Raw genomic sequence first — 16,127 nt, 5'->3', positions numbered from 1 at the left:
ATTCTATTCTATTCTATTCTATTCTATTCTATTCTATTCTATTCTATTCTATTTCATATTCTATTCTATTCTATAGCCTATTGCTTATTCTATTCTATTCTATTCTATTCTATTTATTCTATTCTATTTCATATTCTATTCTATTCTATTCTATTTCATATTCTATTCTATTCTATTTCATATTCTATTCTATTCTATTCTATTTATTCTATTCTATTCTATTCTTTCTATTCTATTCTATATCCTATTGCTTATTCTATTGTATTCTATTCTATTCTATTTAATATTTTCTATTCTATTCCTATTCCTATTTTATTCTGTTCTCTTCTGTTCTATTCTATATCACCTATCTCCCAGGTCGCGTATCAATCCTGACCCACGCTGATCGGTACTTTGCTCCCGAGATCAATCAAGGTCATCTAGCTGCTCTAATTAAATGCAATGTACATCAGATGGAATGTAATTGCTCTTCTCAGTTCCACCCAATTTTCTCTGGCTTCTAGCCCGGGCATGACATTTCAAGACTCAAGAACGGGGAGAACAAGGGTGGATCCCAACGTTGAGCCTCCTGATGGGGTTCAAGGCAGTTCTGGGGTGTTCCTGACGGAGACAGGTAAGCCGAAGAGCTTTGGAAGAACATTGTCCTCTGTATTGTGCGTTGAGTTGCATGGTGGACACGGCTGAGCCTACAAAAGAAGAGAGGACAGAGTTTTCAGGGAATTGAAAGAGAAGAAGCTTTTACCATTCCTTCGGCGTAGTAGATCATTCAACCCACCTCTTCCCACCTTCGTTTGGCCTCTGGGCACAACATGCCTATGCTTCGCAAGGGAGGCCACCCACCCATCGGCTGTCACAACATGCTTGGTCATCCATCACCAAGCTGCCTGGCAAACAGAGGCAATCATTTATTTATTTATTTATTTATTTATTTATTTATTTATTTATTTATTTATTTATTTCTAAAATTTATATGCCGCCCAATCCCAAGGGACTCAAGGCGGCGTACAATTAAAACTATAATATAACGATAAAACAGTAAAATAAGTACATTCATACAGCATGTCCGATCGTATCCCGGCTCCGCCCGGGGACATCAGCCCCAGGCCTGCCGGAACAGGAGAGTTTTAATGGCTTTCTTAAAGGCCAGCAAGGTGGGAGTGGTTCGAATCTCGGGGGGAAGTTGATTCCACCAGGTCGGAGCCACCACAGAAAAGGCCCTTCCCCGAGGGCCCGCCAGCCGACATTGTCTGGCCGACGGGACCTGAAGGAGGCCCAATCTGTGGGACTTCACCGGTCTCTGGGAACTGTGAGGCAGTATGCGGTCCTGTAAGTAACCTGGTCCTATGCCATGAAGGGCTTTAAAGGTGATAACCAACACCTTGAATTGCGTCCGGAGACCCACAGGACAGCTCGCGGAGGATAGGTGACACGTGGGCGTACCATGGCGCGCCCACAATCGCTCTCGCGGCTGCATTCTGAACCAACTGCAGCCTCCGAACGCTCTTCAAGGGTAGCCCTATGTAGAGCGCATTACAGTAATCCAGTCTTGAGGTGACAAGGGCATGAGTAATCGTGAGTAGAGCCTCCCGATCCAAATAAGGCCGCAACTGGTGCACCAGGCGAACCTGGGCAAAGGTCCCCCTGGCCACAGCCGATAGATGTTGTTCTAAATTTAATCAAACGGGGGAGGCGGTTCTCACCGTCTCCTTCAATTCAACAGTTCCCTTAGGGACCGTTCCCACGTACAACAACACTGGGTTAAAAAAAAAGTGACCGTGTTTCACACTTACAACCGTGGCAGCGTCCCTCCCCCCTTTCCCACGGTCACGTGATCAAAATCAGATGCTGGGCAACGAGTCATGTTTAGGATGATTGCAGCATCCCGGGACCACACGATCCCCTTTGGCGTCCTTCTGATGAGCGACATCCATGGAGAAGCCAGATTCACTTAACAACCATGCTACTAACTTAGTAACGGCAGTGATTTGCTTAAGAGCGCTGGCAAGGAAGGTGATCCCACGGATGGGGCTTTGCTTGTTTGTGTGCACCGGTTGCTGGCATGCCATGGCCCGGTACTGGTCCATGGACCGGAGGGGGGTTGGGGACCCCTGATTTAAAGTATTAGCCACAACTCAGCATTGTGTCATCTGCAAATTCTAAGCACCCTCCTCCTTGTTCCTAATTAAAAAAAACATGAAACAGCAGAAAGACCATACGGACATCACACTATGCATTCCTCCACAAAGAAGTGGATACATTAATCATCTTTTTTTGGGGTGCGTTGCTTCAGTCAATTACAGCCTGATTTAATTAGGATCAACTTACTCATATTTTACCCCTCTAATAAAGGAGAATTTCACGAGAGCCCCTTTGTCCGAGACTTGCTCAAGGTCAAGGTATATTACATCCTTGGCCTTCCCCTGATCTACTAACTAAGCTAGCAACTTTATCAAAGGAGATAAAAGTTTGCCTGGTGAGATGTATTTAAAACCAAATCCCTTGCTGGTTCCTGTTGAGTCAGAGCCGACCTGTCCATGCCATCGCAAAACGTTCTGCTTGATAATCTGTTTGAAGACTTTGATACCTGTTTAACTGGAAAGGTGAAGTGGCCACACCCTTTAAGCATCTGTCAAACCAGCTGGCATCATTCACAGGGCAAATGCTTTTGAGAATTCTAATGTAAAGACCAATAAGCCACTCAGGTTGTCTTCAGGTAAAATTCCTTGTACAAAATTCCTTCCCTACAATATAATGCAGCTGTCCCAGGACAATGTAGGGTTATTAAGCATGGGTTTTGTCCTGTTTCGTTTGGTTTTGTTTGCCAACTCTGATGGATCACCCACTAAGAAACAATATATCCCCCTTTTATGCAGGGGTAGGCAACCTTGGCTCTTTTATGACTTGTGAACTTCAACTCCCAGAATTCCTGAGCCAGCCATGCTGAGGGGAAAGAGAGAGGTTTCCAAGCTGAGTCATGCTGGCTCAGGAATTCTGGGAGTTGAAGTCCACAAGTCATAAAGCGGCCTAGGCTTAGGCCAGGGATAGGCAACCTTGGCTCTTTTATGACTCGTGGACTTCAACTCCCAGAATTCCTGAGCCAGCCATGCTGAGGGGAAAGGGAGAGGTTTCCAAGCTGAGCCAGGCTGGCTCAGGAATTCTGGGAGTTGAAGTCCACAAGTCATGAAGGGGCCATAGTTCCCCCATGCTGCCTCAGGAATTCTGGGAGTTGAAGTCCACAAGTCATGAAGGGGCCATAGTTTCCCTCATGCTGGCTCAGGAATTCTAGGAGTTGAAGTCCACAAGTCATGAAGGGGCCAAAGTTTTTCTCATGCTGGCTCAGGGATTCTGGGAGTTGAAATCCACAAGTCATGAAGGGGCCATAGTTCCCCCATGCTGCCTCAGGAATTCTGGGAGTTGAAGTCCACAAGTCATGGCCATAATTTCCCTCATGCTGGCTCGGGAATTCTGGGAGTTGAAGTCCACAAGTCATGAAGGGGCCAAAGTTTTTCTCATGCTGGTTCACGAATTCTGGGAATTGAAATCCACAAGTCATGAAGGGGCCAAAGTTTCTGTCATGTTGGCCCAGGAATTCTGGGAGTTGAAGTCCACAAGTCATGAAGGGGCCAAAGTTTCCCTCATGCTGGCTCAGGAATTCTGGGAGTTGAAGTCCACGAGTCACAAAAGAGCCAAGGTTGCCTGCCCCTGACTTAGAGGAATGTAACTGAGATGGCTGGCAAATAAACCGGATAAATAAATATTAAACATGATTGCTAGCTATATAACATTCCTGTCATATATTGGCCATAGTATACAATCCAAGCAAGTATATGATCCAATTCTTTGGTGCAGGTACATTAACATACTCTGTTTTTAATCCGGTACCGTGCCTATCACATCGGGAAAACCATCGTAAAGGGATGATCAGGTGATTTAAAAAAAAAAAACTGAAGGGGAGAACTGCAGCTGATTGGATGTAAATCACATTGTTCCAAGCATTCAATTAAATGAATAAGTATATATATTTGTTTTCTATGAGAGCAGCGCTCCAATAGTTGAGGGGCTGCTATATCTGAATACAGAATAAGAAACAACGGGTGGAAACTAATCAAGGAGAGAAGCAACCTAGAACTAAGGAGAAGCTTCCTGACAGTGAGAACAATTATCCAGTGGAACATCCTGCCTCCAGAAGTTGTGAAAGCTCCAACACTGGAAGTTTTTAAGAAGAGATTGGACAGCCATTTGTCTGAAATGGTATAGGGTTTCCTGCCTGAGCAGGGGGTTGGACTAGATGACCTCCAAGATCCCTTCCAACTTTATTGTTATTGTTATTAAGATGGTCAACCTATTCTCCAAAGCACTTGAAGACAGAATTAGAAGCAACAGATGGAAACTAACCAAGGAGAGAAGCAACCTAGAACTAAGGAGAAACTTCCTGACAGCTAGAACAATTAACCAGTGGAACTACCCGCCTCCAGAAGTAGTGAATGCTCCAACACTGGAGGTTTTTAAGAAGAGACTGGATGGCCACTTCTCTGAAATGGTGTAGGGTTTCCTGCCTGAGCAGGGGGTTGGACTAGATGACTAGGTCCCTTCCAACTCAGTTATTCTGTTATTCTTACTATTTGGCAGAAGCAACTTTAGAACCATCATGGAGATAGTCTTGACTTACAACAGCTTGTTCAGTGACCATTTAAAGTTACAACGTTATTGAAAAAAGTGACATATGACCATTTTTCCTACTTACGACCATTGTAGCATCTCCGTGGTCCAAATTCAGACACGTCAACTGACTCATATTTATGATGGATTGCAGTGTCGTGGGATCACGTCATCCCCTCTTTCAACTTTCTGACAAGTAGAGTCAATGAGAAAGCCAGGTTAATAATAATAATAATAAAGTTGGAAGGGACCTTGGAGGTCATCTAGTCCACCACCACCACCACCACCACCACCCCCGCTCAGGCAGGAAATCCCACACCATTTCAGACAAATGGCTGTCCAGTCTCTTCTTAAAAACTTCCAGTGTTGGAGCATTCACCGCTTCTGGAGGCAGGCTGTTCCACTGGTTAATTAGAATAGAATAAAATAGAATAGAATAGAGGTGGAAGGGACCTTGGAGGTCATCTAGTCCAACCCCCTGCTCAGGCAGGAAACCCTCTACCATTTCAGACAACTGGCCGTCCGGTCTCTTCTTAAAAACTTTCAATGTTGGAGCATTCACTGCTTCTGGAGGCAGGTTGTTCCACTGATAATGGAATGGAATGGAATGGAATGGGATAGAATAGAATAGAATAGAATAGAATAGAATAGAATAGAATAGAATAGAATAGAATAGAATAGAGCTGGAAGGGACAGTTAACAACTGTCCAGTTTTGCAAACAGAAATTTTAGGCTCCCTTGCCTTGCCGTTGTAAGCCAAGGACTACCAATATTCATAAGAAGTGATTTTTTTTTTTTAAAAAATAAAGTTTGGAGATCGTTAGACTTTCTATGGATAATCTACGTTTAAATGATATTAATGAGGGAATGACAGGTGTGAAGTGCATCTTGCTCACTGCAGAAATAATGAAATCAGAAATATTGGGTTTTCTCCCCCCCCCTTTTTTTTTTAAGAAGACAGGTATTTCAAGTGGAAATTCAAGTTTAAGAGAATAACCCATACAAAGGGTCTTTACCAGATAAAACTGTACAAAAGAAGCTGGCTGAAGATTTTAAAAATTAAAGGGGAGTTGCAAATGTTAAAGCAAGGGAAGGATCAGGGCAATGCCTTTCCACTGGATAAGAAAGAAAATGAGGAACGCCGCTAGGAAAACGACAAAAGAGCTCGCTAAAGCCTGGAAGAATAATAATAAAAAAAGAATGTAAGGGGAATCAAATCCTAGGACAATAAGTGAATTAAGTAAAGATTAAGACTTTCAGAGATAAATGAAGGAATGTAAAGTTGGCACATTTGAGCAAGGTTAATATAATGGGCATTTTTAAAAAGAAACACTTGTGAACTTTTGTGGACTTTTTTTTTTTTTTTTTTGCTGACACCAGGATTGAAAAACTGCTTAAAAATAAGGGAAAAGATGATGGGAGAAGAGAGAGCTGCAACTTATAGGGGTGGGGAAGAACTACCAAACTGATTCATACTTCTTGTAACAAAGATTGGGAAGTCATTTCTTCATACAATTGTTTTGTTCTTCCTTCCTTCCTTTCCCCCTTTCCATCCATCCACCTGTCTTCCTTCCTTCCTTCTTTCCGCCTCCCATCCATGCTCTCCTTCCTTCCTTCTTTCCTTCCTTCTTCCCCCCTTCCATCCATATCCATCCACTTTTCTTTCTTCCTTCCTTCCTTCTTTTCCCCCTCCCATCCATGCTCTCCTTCCTTCCTTCCTTCCTTCCTTCCTTCCTTCCTTCCTTCCTTCCTTCCTTCTTTTCCCCCTTCCATCCATGTCTTCCTTTTCCTTCTTTTCCCTTCCATCCACTTGTCTTCCTTCCTTCCTTCCTTCCTTCTTTCCCCCTTCCATCCATCCACCTTCCTTCCTTCTTTCCCCCCTCCCATCCATGCTCTCCTTCCTTCCTTCTTTCCTTCCTTCTTTTCCCCCCTTCCATCCATCCACATCTTTCTTCCTTCCTTCTTTTCCCTTCCATCCACCTGTCTTCCTTCCTTCCTTTCTTTCCCCCCTCCCTTCCATCCATGCTCTTTCCTTCCTTCCTTCCTTCTTCCCCCCCTTCCATCCATATCCATCCACTTTTCTTTCTTCCTTCCTTCCTTCTTTTCCCCCTCCCATCCATGCTCCTTCCTTCCTTCCTTCCTTCCTTCCTTCCTTTCCCCCCTTCCATCCACATCTTCCTTCCCTCCTTCCTTCCTTCCTTCTTTTCCCCTCCATCCACTTGTCTTCCTTCCTTCCTCCCTTTCTTCTTTCTTTCTCTTTTTCTCTTTTCTTTCTTTCTTTCTCTTTCTTTCCTTTCTTTCTTTCTTTCTTTCTTTCTTTCTTTCTTTCTTCCTTTCTTCTCTTTCTTTCTCTGTGCTTAGTTAGGATTAATTAATCAAAGTTTAGCACACGTTCTCTACAGGGGCTAGTATTGTAACGCCCAAGAGATCACTATATCCAGAAACACCACCTTTCGCATCCAAATAGGTCTCTTATTTTATACACAAACACACACATATATATAAATTTATAAAATAAATAACATGGGATTTACATGTTGTATAAATAAACAATTTCACAGAGAGTTAGTCTTCAACTTGCAACCGTTCCATGTAACAAAGCCACTGGAAAAAAATGGACTTACGACAAGTCTTTGCACTGATGACCATCCCAACATGTGATCAAAATTCAGGCACTGAATTCTGGGAGTTGAAGTCCACAAGTCATGAAGGGGCCATAGTTCCCCCATCCTGGCTCAGGAATTCTGGGAGTTGAAGTCCACGAGTCATGAAATGGCCAAAGGGTTCCTTATGCTGGCTCAGGAATTCTGGGAGTTGAAGTCCACAAGTCATAAAAGAGCCAAGGTGGCCTACCCCTGTCATAGGGGAAGCCAGATTCGCTTAATGACAGCATAATTCACTTAACAACTGTTGCAAAAAAGGTCATAAAATCAGGGTGACTCACCTCACCTCTATGCTGGTACATAGTACTCATTAATATAGCTATTCATTAACTTTCACTCTTCGCAGTTTAAAGAATATGTTATTATTAACAATAATTACACTTGTTATCTATTTAGCATCTTATAGTATTATTTCCAGGTCTTAAAGGCATTTATAAAATAGGGCTATATTGAAGCTTCAATCCGTCAGCGTTTACAGAAATGTAAAAAACAAAACAAAACTGGCCCTTTCATCAGATGATTTAATGGGTGATTAAAATGAAGATTAATTTTAATGTATGTTTTTAAACTTGAAGGAATCGTTTGTTTATCCCTGTGATTTTGCACCAACCTCAAGTACCTTCCTAAGGCGGATGATACAATATTAATTGAAACGAGTGAATAAGCAGGCTAATACACTGTTGAAATGAAAGCATAACAATATTGTAGGTTCCAACGGTATTAAATAAAGCAACAAATCAATCATCTTTAGAATTTGCACCACTTTAGCAGCGTGGCTTTGTCGTAATTAAACACTTCCAGCCCTTCCCAATAATAAACACTTAAGAAAAGGAAGGAAATTATTCTGCAGATAATACCGAATAAGCAGGAAAACAACGAGTGATTCTTGTTGAATAAAGCACCAATTTTCTTTGTCAAAAAACAACAACGTGTATTACTGTATGTCTTCAAACTGCAGCTCAGAAGATTTGGAACTTACCAGTTATGGTCTGGGAGGACTCCAGGAAGACAAATGAATGGGAAAGAAATCAAGAGCTAGGAAGGACATGATAGCAGTCTTCCAGTATCTCAGGGGCTGCCATAAAGAAGAGGGAGTCAAGCTATTCTCCAAAGCCCCTGAAGGCAGGACAAGAAACAACGGATGGAAACTCATCAAGGATAGAAGCAACCTAGAACTAAGGAGAAACTTCCTGACAGTGAGAACAATTAACCAGTGGAACCACCTGTCTCCAGAAGCGGTGAATGCTCCAACACTGGAAGTTTTTAAGAAGAGACTGGACAGCCATTTGTCTGAAATGGTCTAGGGTTTCCTGCCTGAGCAGGGGGTTGGACTAGATGACCTCCAAGGTCCCTTCCAGCTCTATTCTGATTGATTGATTGATTGAAATGGTATAGAGTTTCCTGCTTCACCAGGGGGTTGGACTACATGACCTCCAAGGTCCCTTCCAGCTCTATTCTGATTGATTGATTGATTGATTGCAAGGGTGTAGACTAGAGTTTCCTGCTTGAGCAGGGGGTTGGACTACATGACCTCCAAGATCCCTTCCAGCTCTATTCTGATTGATTGATTGATTGAAATGGTATAGAGTTTCCTGCCTGAGCAGGGGGTTGGACTAGATGACCTCCAAGGTCCCTTCCAGCTCTATTCTGATTGATTGATTGATTGAAATGGTATAGAGTTTCCTGCTTCACCAGGGGGTTGGACTACATGACCTCCAAGGTCCCTTCCAGCTCTATTCTGATTGATTGATTGATTGATTGCAAGGGTGTAGACTAGAGTTTCCTGCTTGAGCAGGGGGTTGGACTACATGACCTCCAAGATCCCTTCCAGCTCTATTCTGATTGATTGATTGATTGAAATGGTATAGAGTTTCCTGCTTGAGCAGGGGGTTGGACTAGTTGACCTCCAAGGTCCCTTCCAGCTCTATTCTGATTGATTGATTGAATTATCACCTTGAAGATGTCCAACTGAAGGGGCCAACTCACAGAGAAGGGAATTGATTAAGAGAGAAGAAATGGTGCAGCACTAAGAAGTTCCCTTCTCTCTGAATTTTCCCAGATTTTGTTTCTTTTAATTGAAATTATCTTTGTGGGGAGAACTATCTGCTTGGGCCAAATCCAGGTAGTTCTCAACTTAATGGGACAGTCACTTAGTGTTCAGAGTTACAACAAAAAGCCCAAAAGGTACTTAAGACCCGGTTAGCCAGCTGTCTCTGGTCATGTGACTGCATTTCTGGCATTTGGCAATCGAGGCATGCCTTTACATTCATTTGCAGTAGCCTGTGGTCACATGACCACAACTTACAAGACCCCTGCTCCCCCCCCCCATGGACTTTGATCACCGGAAGCCGGCTGGGATGGCCACAAATGGTGATCACACGGCCCTGGGATGCTAAGACCGTTGCAATCCCAAAGGTGCTTTTTTCAAGAGGCAACTGGACTTTTTGGTTTTGCTTTGAAGACGTTTCGCTTCTCATCCAGGAAGCTTCTTCAGCTCTGACTGGATGGTGGGGAATGGGAGGATTTATACTCCTTGCAGACAGCTGGTCGTTCGCATCTTTTTAGAGAGTCATTGAGGCCACCTGGAGGTTTAAATTGTGTCCTCAGGGTCACCTGAGTGGTGCAAATGGGTGTGGAGCCTTTCTGGGACTGCTGAAAGGACTATGTTGTAGACTGGAGATAGATGATGTTGTATCCCTCCCCCTCTGTTGAGGGAGGGCTGTTCAGTTTTGTCTGAAATGGTACAGGTTCTCCTGCTTGAGCAGGGGGCTGGACTAGAAGACCTTCAAGGTCCCTTCCAGCCTCTATTCTATTCTATTCTATTCTATTCTATTCTATTCTATTCTATTCTATTCTATTCTATTCCATTCCATTCCATTCTTTCTCCTATTCTATTCTTTCTCTATTCTTTCTCCTGTTGTATTCTATTGTATTCTATTCTGTTCCTTTTTCTATTCTATTCTATTCTATTTTATCCTATCCTATCCTATCCCATTCCATTCTATCCCATTTCATTTCTATTCTATCCCATTCCATATTCTATTCTATTCCACTCCATTCCATATTTTCTATTCTATTCTAATTCTATTCTATTCTTCTATTCTATTCCATTCCATATTTTCTATTCTTATTCTATTCTATTATTCTATTCTATTCCACTCCATATTTTCTATTCTATTCCATTCTATTCTAATTCTATTGTATTCCATTCCATTCCATATTTTCTATTCTATTCTTATTCTATTCTATTCCATATTTCCTATTCTATTCTATTCCATTCCATATTTTCTATTATTCTATTCTATTCTATTCCATTCTATTCTAATTCTATTGTATTCCATTCCATATTTTCTATTCTATTCTTATTATATTCTATTCTATTCCATATTTCCTATTCTATTCTATTCCATTCCATTCCATATTTTCTATTCTATTCTTATTATATTCTATTCTATTCCATATTTCCTATTCTATTCTATTCCATTCCATATTTTCTATTATTCGATTCTCTTCTCTTCTCTTCTCTTCCACTCTATTCTAATTCTATTGTATTCCATTCCATTCCATATTTTCTATTCTTATTCTTATTCTATTCCATTCCACTCTATAGATGGCCTCTTGGACCCCTCTTTCAAACGAGCAGTCCTTTGTCCAGAATGTGGACTTTGCTGTCTTCGAAAGAGCAACCTTTGTCTTTTCAGTGCAGATGGACAGCTGCCTCTTGTCCTGATGGGTTTTTATTCTCTTCTGTTATGCCACCTGTTTGCGAAGCAGTTGTTTTGTTTCCCCAATGTACAGATCTGCAAATGGCTCACTGCATTGCACTGCATATCACCACCATTCAGAGCTGAAGAAGCTTCTTGGATGAGAAGCGAAACATTTTCAAAGAAAGTCCAGTTGCATCTTGAAAAAAAGATAATTTTTTAGGATAATTATGACCTGGATGACTGAGAATCTCCCTAGACCAGGGGTAAGCGACCTTGGCTCTTTTATGACTCGTGGACTTCAACTCCCAGAATTTCTGAGCCAGCCATGCTGAGGGGAAAGGGAGAGGTTTCCAAGCTGAGCTAGGCTGGCAGAGGGAATTCTGGGAGTTGAAGTCCACCAGTCATGAAGGGGCCATAGTTTCCCCCATGCTGGCCCAGGAATTCTGGGAGTTGAAGTCCACAAGTCATGAAGGAGCCATAGTTCCCCCATGCTGGCTGAGGAATTCTGGGAGTTGAAGTCCACAAGTCATGGCCATAGTTTCCCTCATTCCGGCTCAGGAATTCTGGGAGTTGAAGTCCACCAATCATGAAGGGGCCATAGTTCCCCATGCTGGCTCAGGAATTCTGGGAGTTGAAGTCCACCAGTCATGAAGGGGCCAAAGTTTCCCTCATGCTGGCTCAGGAATTCTGGGAGTTGAAGTCCACCAGTCATGAGGGGGCCATAGTTTCCCCCATGCTGGCTCAAGAATTCTGGGAGTTGAAGTCCACCAGTCACGAAGGGGCCAAAGTTTCCCTCATGCTGGCTCAGGAATTCTGGGAGTTGAAGTCCACCAGTCATGAAGGGGCCAAAGTTTCCCTCATGCTGGCTCAGGAATTCTGGGAGTTGAAGTCCACAAGTCTTAAAGTTGCCAAGTTTGAAGACCCTTGACCTAGGTGCAGGGGTGGGGAACCTTGGCTCTTTTATGACTCCTGGACTTCAACTCCCAGAATTCCTGAGCCAGCCATGCTGAGGGGAAAGGGAAAGGATTCCAAGCTGAGCCATGCTGGCTCAGGAATTCTGGGAGTTGAAGTCCACGAGTCATGGCCATAGTTTCCCTCATGCCGGCTCAGGAATTCTGGGAGTTGAAGTCCACCAGTCATGAAGGGGCCAAAGTTTCCCTCATGCTGGCTCAGGAATTCTGGGAGTTGAAGTCCACGAGTCATAAAAGAGCCAAGGTTGCCTATCCCTGTCCCCTAGACAATTGTTGTAAATATATGCTAATTGCCCCCCTATTTTGATCATAAGATGCTGGGTTAGTTGTTAGTGTGAAGACCAGCTGTACGTCACTTTTTTCAGTGCCATTGTGACTTTGAACAGTCACTAAACCAATAGCTGTAAATTGAGGACTACTTATGTGGGGATGCCCATTATACAATGCCCGTGTACAGGGTGTTTCTTCCTCCAGGAATCCCCAGTGCTGTATTATCCAGTTTGGGCTTCTTAAAGGTGAACTGCAACTCCCAGAATCCCTTGTCCAAGTTTGGAATTCTGGGATTTACAGTTCACTCCTCTCCAACTTGCCCAGGGGAGAAACCCTGATTTGGTGAATGAGCAGTGAATAAAAATAAAGAAAAAAATGCAATTTTTCTAGGAGGACTCTAGCCGCCCAGAATCCCCTGGCTGCTATGGGAATTCTGGGACTTGCAGTCCACCCATCTTAAAATCACCCAGTGGAGAAACTCAGTGGTCGGGACTGGGAATTGGGTGGAAAATGTTATTTTGCTAGGAGGATTGTGGTCTCCCAGAATCCCCCCAGGCAGACTGGGAATTCTTGCAGTCCGTCTCTTGAGTTGCCCAGTGGAGAAAACCTGTCCTGGGGAGAGAGAATTGGGGAGTAAATGCCATTTTTGCCAGCAGGGAGAAATGTATAGAAAATGGGGGGTTTGCCAGCAGGACTGTAATCCCCCAGAATCCCCCAGGCTGCCTGGGAATTGTGGGACTTGCAGTCCATCCATCTTTGAGTGTCCCAGCGGAAAAACCTTTCCTAGGGAAGAAATGCACAGGAAATGCCATTTTTGCCATGCCAGGAGGGAGTAATGTATAGAAAATGGAGATTTTTGCCAGCAGGACTGTAATCTCCCAGAATCCTCCAGACTTCCTGGGAATTCTGGGCCTTGCAGTCCAACTGTCTCCGAGTGTCCCATCGGAGGAAACTTTCCTCCTGGAGCGAGCAATGCCATTTTTGCTAGTCAGCAGAGAGAAATGTATAGAAAATGGGGATTTTGCCAGCAGGACTGTAATCCCCCAGAATCCCCCTGGCTGCCTGGGAATCCCGGCCCTTGCAGCCCACCCGCCTCTGAATGTCCCAGGGGAAAAACCTTTCCTTGGGGGGGGGGGAGAAAAAAACGCATAGAAAATGCCATTTTGGCCTGCCAGCAGGGAGAAATGCATAGAAAACGGGGATTTAGCCAGCAGGGCTGTAATCTCCCAGAATCCCCCTGGCTACTTGGGAATCCCGGGCCTTGCAGTCCACCCGCCTCTGAACGTCCCAGGGGAAAAACCTTTCCTTGGGGGGGGGGAGCAAAAAACGCATAGCAAATGCCATTTTGGCCTGCCAGCAGGGAGAAATGCATAGAAAACGGGGATTTAACCAGCAGGGCTGGAATCCCCCAGAATCCCCCTGGCTGCCTGGGAATCCCGGGCCTTGCAGTCCACCCGCCTCTTGAGTGTCCCAGCGGAGGGATGTTTCCTCCCGGAGGGAGAAACCGCACCGAAAACGCAATTTCTGCCCCGCCGGGCGGGAGAAAAGCGCAGGGCCAATGGGAGGGGGGGGGATTCAGCCAGCAGGACTGCGGTCTCCGCCAGCCTCCCCCCCTCCGGCTCGGCCGGCGGGGGCGCAGGGCGCGAAGGCGACGGACGGGGGAGCTCTGGAGCAACGGCAGCCTCCCTCGCGAGCGGCGACGGCAGCCACGGCGGCAGCAGCAGCAGCAGCAACAACGCACCGACTCGGCGACGGTCTCGGCGGGCAGAGCGGTGACTCCTCTCCGGCGGTGGATGCGGCTGCGCTGATCGGCAGAGCCCCTTTTGCAACCCTTCGGCCGCGCAGGAGACCCCCCCCCGGAGCCCCCTCCCCCCCAAAAGCCCGAGGCAGGGAGGGGAGAAGCCCCCCTGGCCTCGGTCGGCAAGCGGGAGCCGGCGGGCGCAGGCGGGGATCGGCGCAGGAGAGGCAGCCAGCGAGCAAGCGGAGCCGGGCCGAGCTTTGCAAGCGCCGGGGCGTCTCTCGCTCGGCTCCCTTCTCTTCCTCCTCCTCCTCCTCCTCCTCCTCCTCTTCCCTCCTGCCCCCTCCCCCCCAAAAAGGGAGAGCCTTTTTTTTCCCCCTTTCTCCTCCTCCTCCTCCTCCTTTCCCCTTCCCCTCTTCCTTTCCTCCGGTTTTTTTTTTCCTCTCCTTTGCCTTTTTTTTTTTTTGCACGCTGCTTTTGCAAAAAAAGCGGGCACCGTTGCGTTGAATCTCTCTCTCTCTCCCCCCCCCCGTTGCATTATCCCCATTTCTTTCGTCTTTTCCCACTCCCCCCTTTTTTTCTCTCTCTTTTTTTTGCACGCTCCCGCCGTTGGAAAGGGGAAAAAAAATCTCGGTCGCCTTATTTGGAGAGGCGCCATTTTTCCCCAGGCTTGGAAAGGGGAAAAAGAAAGAAAGAAAGAAAGAAAAAAATCGGCGGCCTTTTTTTCTTTCTTTCTTTTCTTCCTTCCTTTTTTTTTTCCTTCCTCTCCCGTCTCTCTCTCTCTCTCTCTCCCGGTTTCGGGCGGCGCTGCGCCTCGCCTCCGCCCGGGCGGCTGCCTCGCGCGCCCTCCCCCGGCTGACAGCGCCGCCGCCGCCCGCCCGCCCGCCAGCCATGGCCCCGGCGCCCCTCCCGCACCGCTTGCCAGCGCCGGGCCAGGTCGGGGGGCTCCCGCGAGGGGCCTGGACCGGGATCTAAGCCCAGCGGCCCCCTCCCCTGTCCGCGCAGACGCCTCTCCCCCACCCCACCCAGGCCTCCCCCCTTCCCTCCCCAGCCAGCCGGACCTGCGCTCGGACGCGCCCCGGTCCCTCCGTCCCGCTTCCCCGGAGCAGCAGGGCCGAAGCAGAGCGCGGGAGGCGCCGGAGGAGATGGGTGAGTGCTGCCCGCGATCCTGTGCCTGGGAGGGGGGGGGAGGCTGGAGGCTTTCGGAGGGAGGACAATATGCTTGGAGGGGGGGGGAAACGGGAGGTGGGGGGGTGCTGCCCGCGATCCTATGCCTGGGTGGCTGGAGGCTTTGGGAGGACAATCGGCTGGGAGAATTGGGGAGATGGGGGCAGGGTTGCCCGCGATCCTGAGCTCGGGTGGGTGGGGGCGGGGAGGATTTGGGAGGAGGACAGTCGACTTTTGAGGGGTGGGGAAACGGCTCGGGGGTGGGGGGAGTGTTGCCCGCGATCCTGAGCTCGAGTGGATGGGGGGGAGGATTTGGGAGGACAATCGACTTTTGAGGGGTGGGGAAACGGCTCGGATGTTGCCCGCGATCCTGAGCCCGGGTGGGGGGGTGTGTGGATGTTTTGGGGAGAAGGCGACGGGACAATTGACTTGGAGGGTGGGGAAACCCGGCGCAGGGGGAGGGCGGGAGGGAAATGGGTGAGTGGTGCCCGCGATCCTGACCCTGGCTGGGTGCATGGGGGGGGGATGCGAGGATGTTTGGGAGGAGGCTGGTTGGGGGGGTGGGGTACGGTCGACTTGCAGGAGGAGATGGGGAAGCGTTGCCCGCGATCCTGAGGTGGGAGGGAAGGTTTGCGCGCGCGGGGGGGAGGGCAGACCGGCGGCAATGGCTTTGGGATTGGGGAGGCAAAAGAGGGGGATCCCGTGGGGGGGGGGCGCGCATCCACTAGGCGAGGATTCCCGGACCCTGCAAAGTTGAGCCGGCGCTGGTGGTGTTGGTGGGGGGGGGGGGTGTGGAGAAGCAAAAAGCTGCTGGAGAGGTAGAAGATCGAGGAAGGGGATCGAGGAAGGGGACCCGATCCCGGCCGGGATCCCTTTTGGGGAGGGTCCCCCCTCCCCCCCCCGTCCAGGTGAGCGTGAGGGAGGCTGCTTGCTTTCTCCGGAGTCGGCGTGA

At 47.1% G+C, this 16,127-nt stretch overlaps 1 protein-coding gene across 1 annotated transcript in view; it reads left to right on the top strand.

The window, feature by feature from the left end:
• The first annotated feature begins 15,032 nt into the window (after positions 1–15,032).
• Positions 15,033–16,127, top strand: part of SETBP1 (SET binding protein 1) — a 292,143-nt gene continuing 291,048 nt past the window's right edge. Inside the window, exon 1 of the mRNA XM_039367099.1 lies at positions 15,033–15,157. The gene's annotated coding sequence lies outside the window, so the exon portion shown is untranslated. The remainder of the gene's footprint in view (positions 15,158–16,127) is intronic.

The sequence above is a fragment of the Crotalus tigris genome, unplaced genomic scaffold (assembly GCF_016545835.1).
Source record: "Crotalus tigris isolate CLP2741 ecotype Arizona unplaced genomic scaffold, ASM1654583v1 scf7180000020560.477907, whole genome shotgun sequence".
NCBI classification, from domain to species: domain Eukaryota; kingdom Metazoa; phylum Chordata; class Lepidosauria; order Squamata; family Viperidae; genus Crotalus; species Crotalus tigris.
The sequence above is the reverse complement of the archived record's forward strand: the minus strand, read 5'-3'. Positions and strand labels throughout refer to the sequence as shown.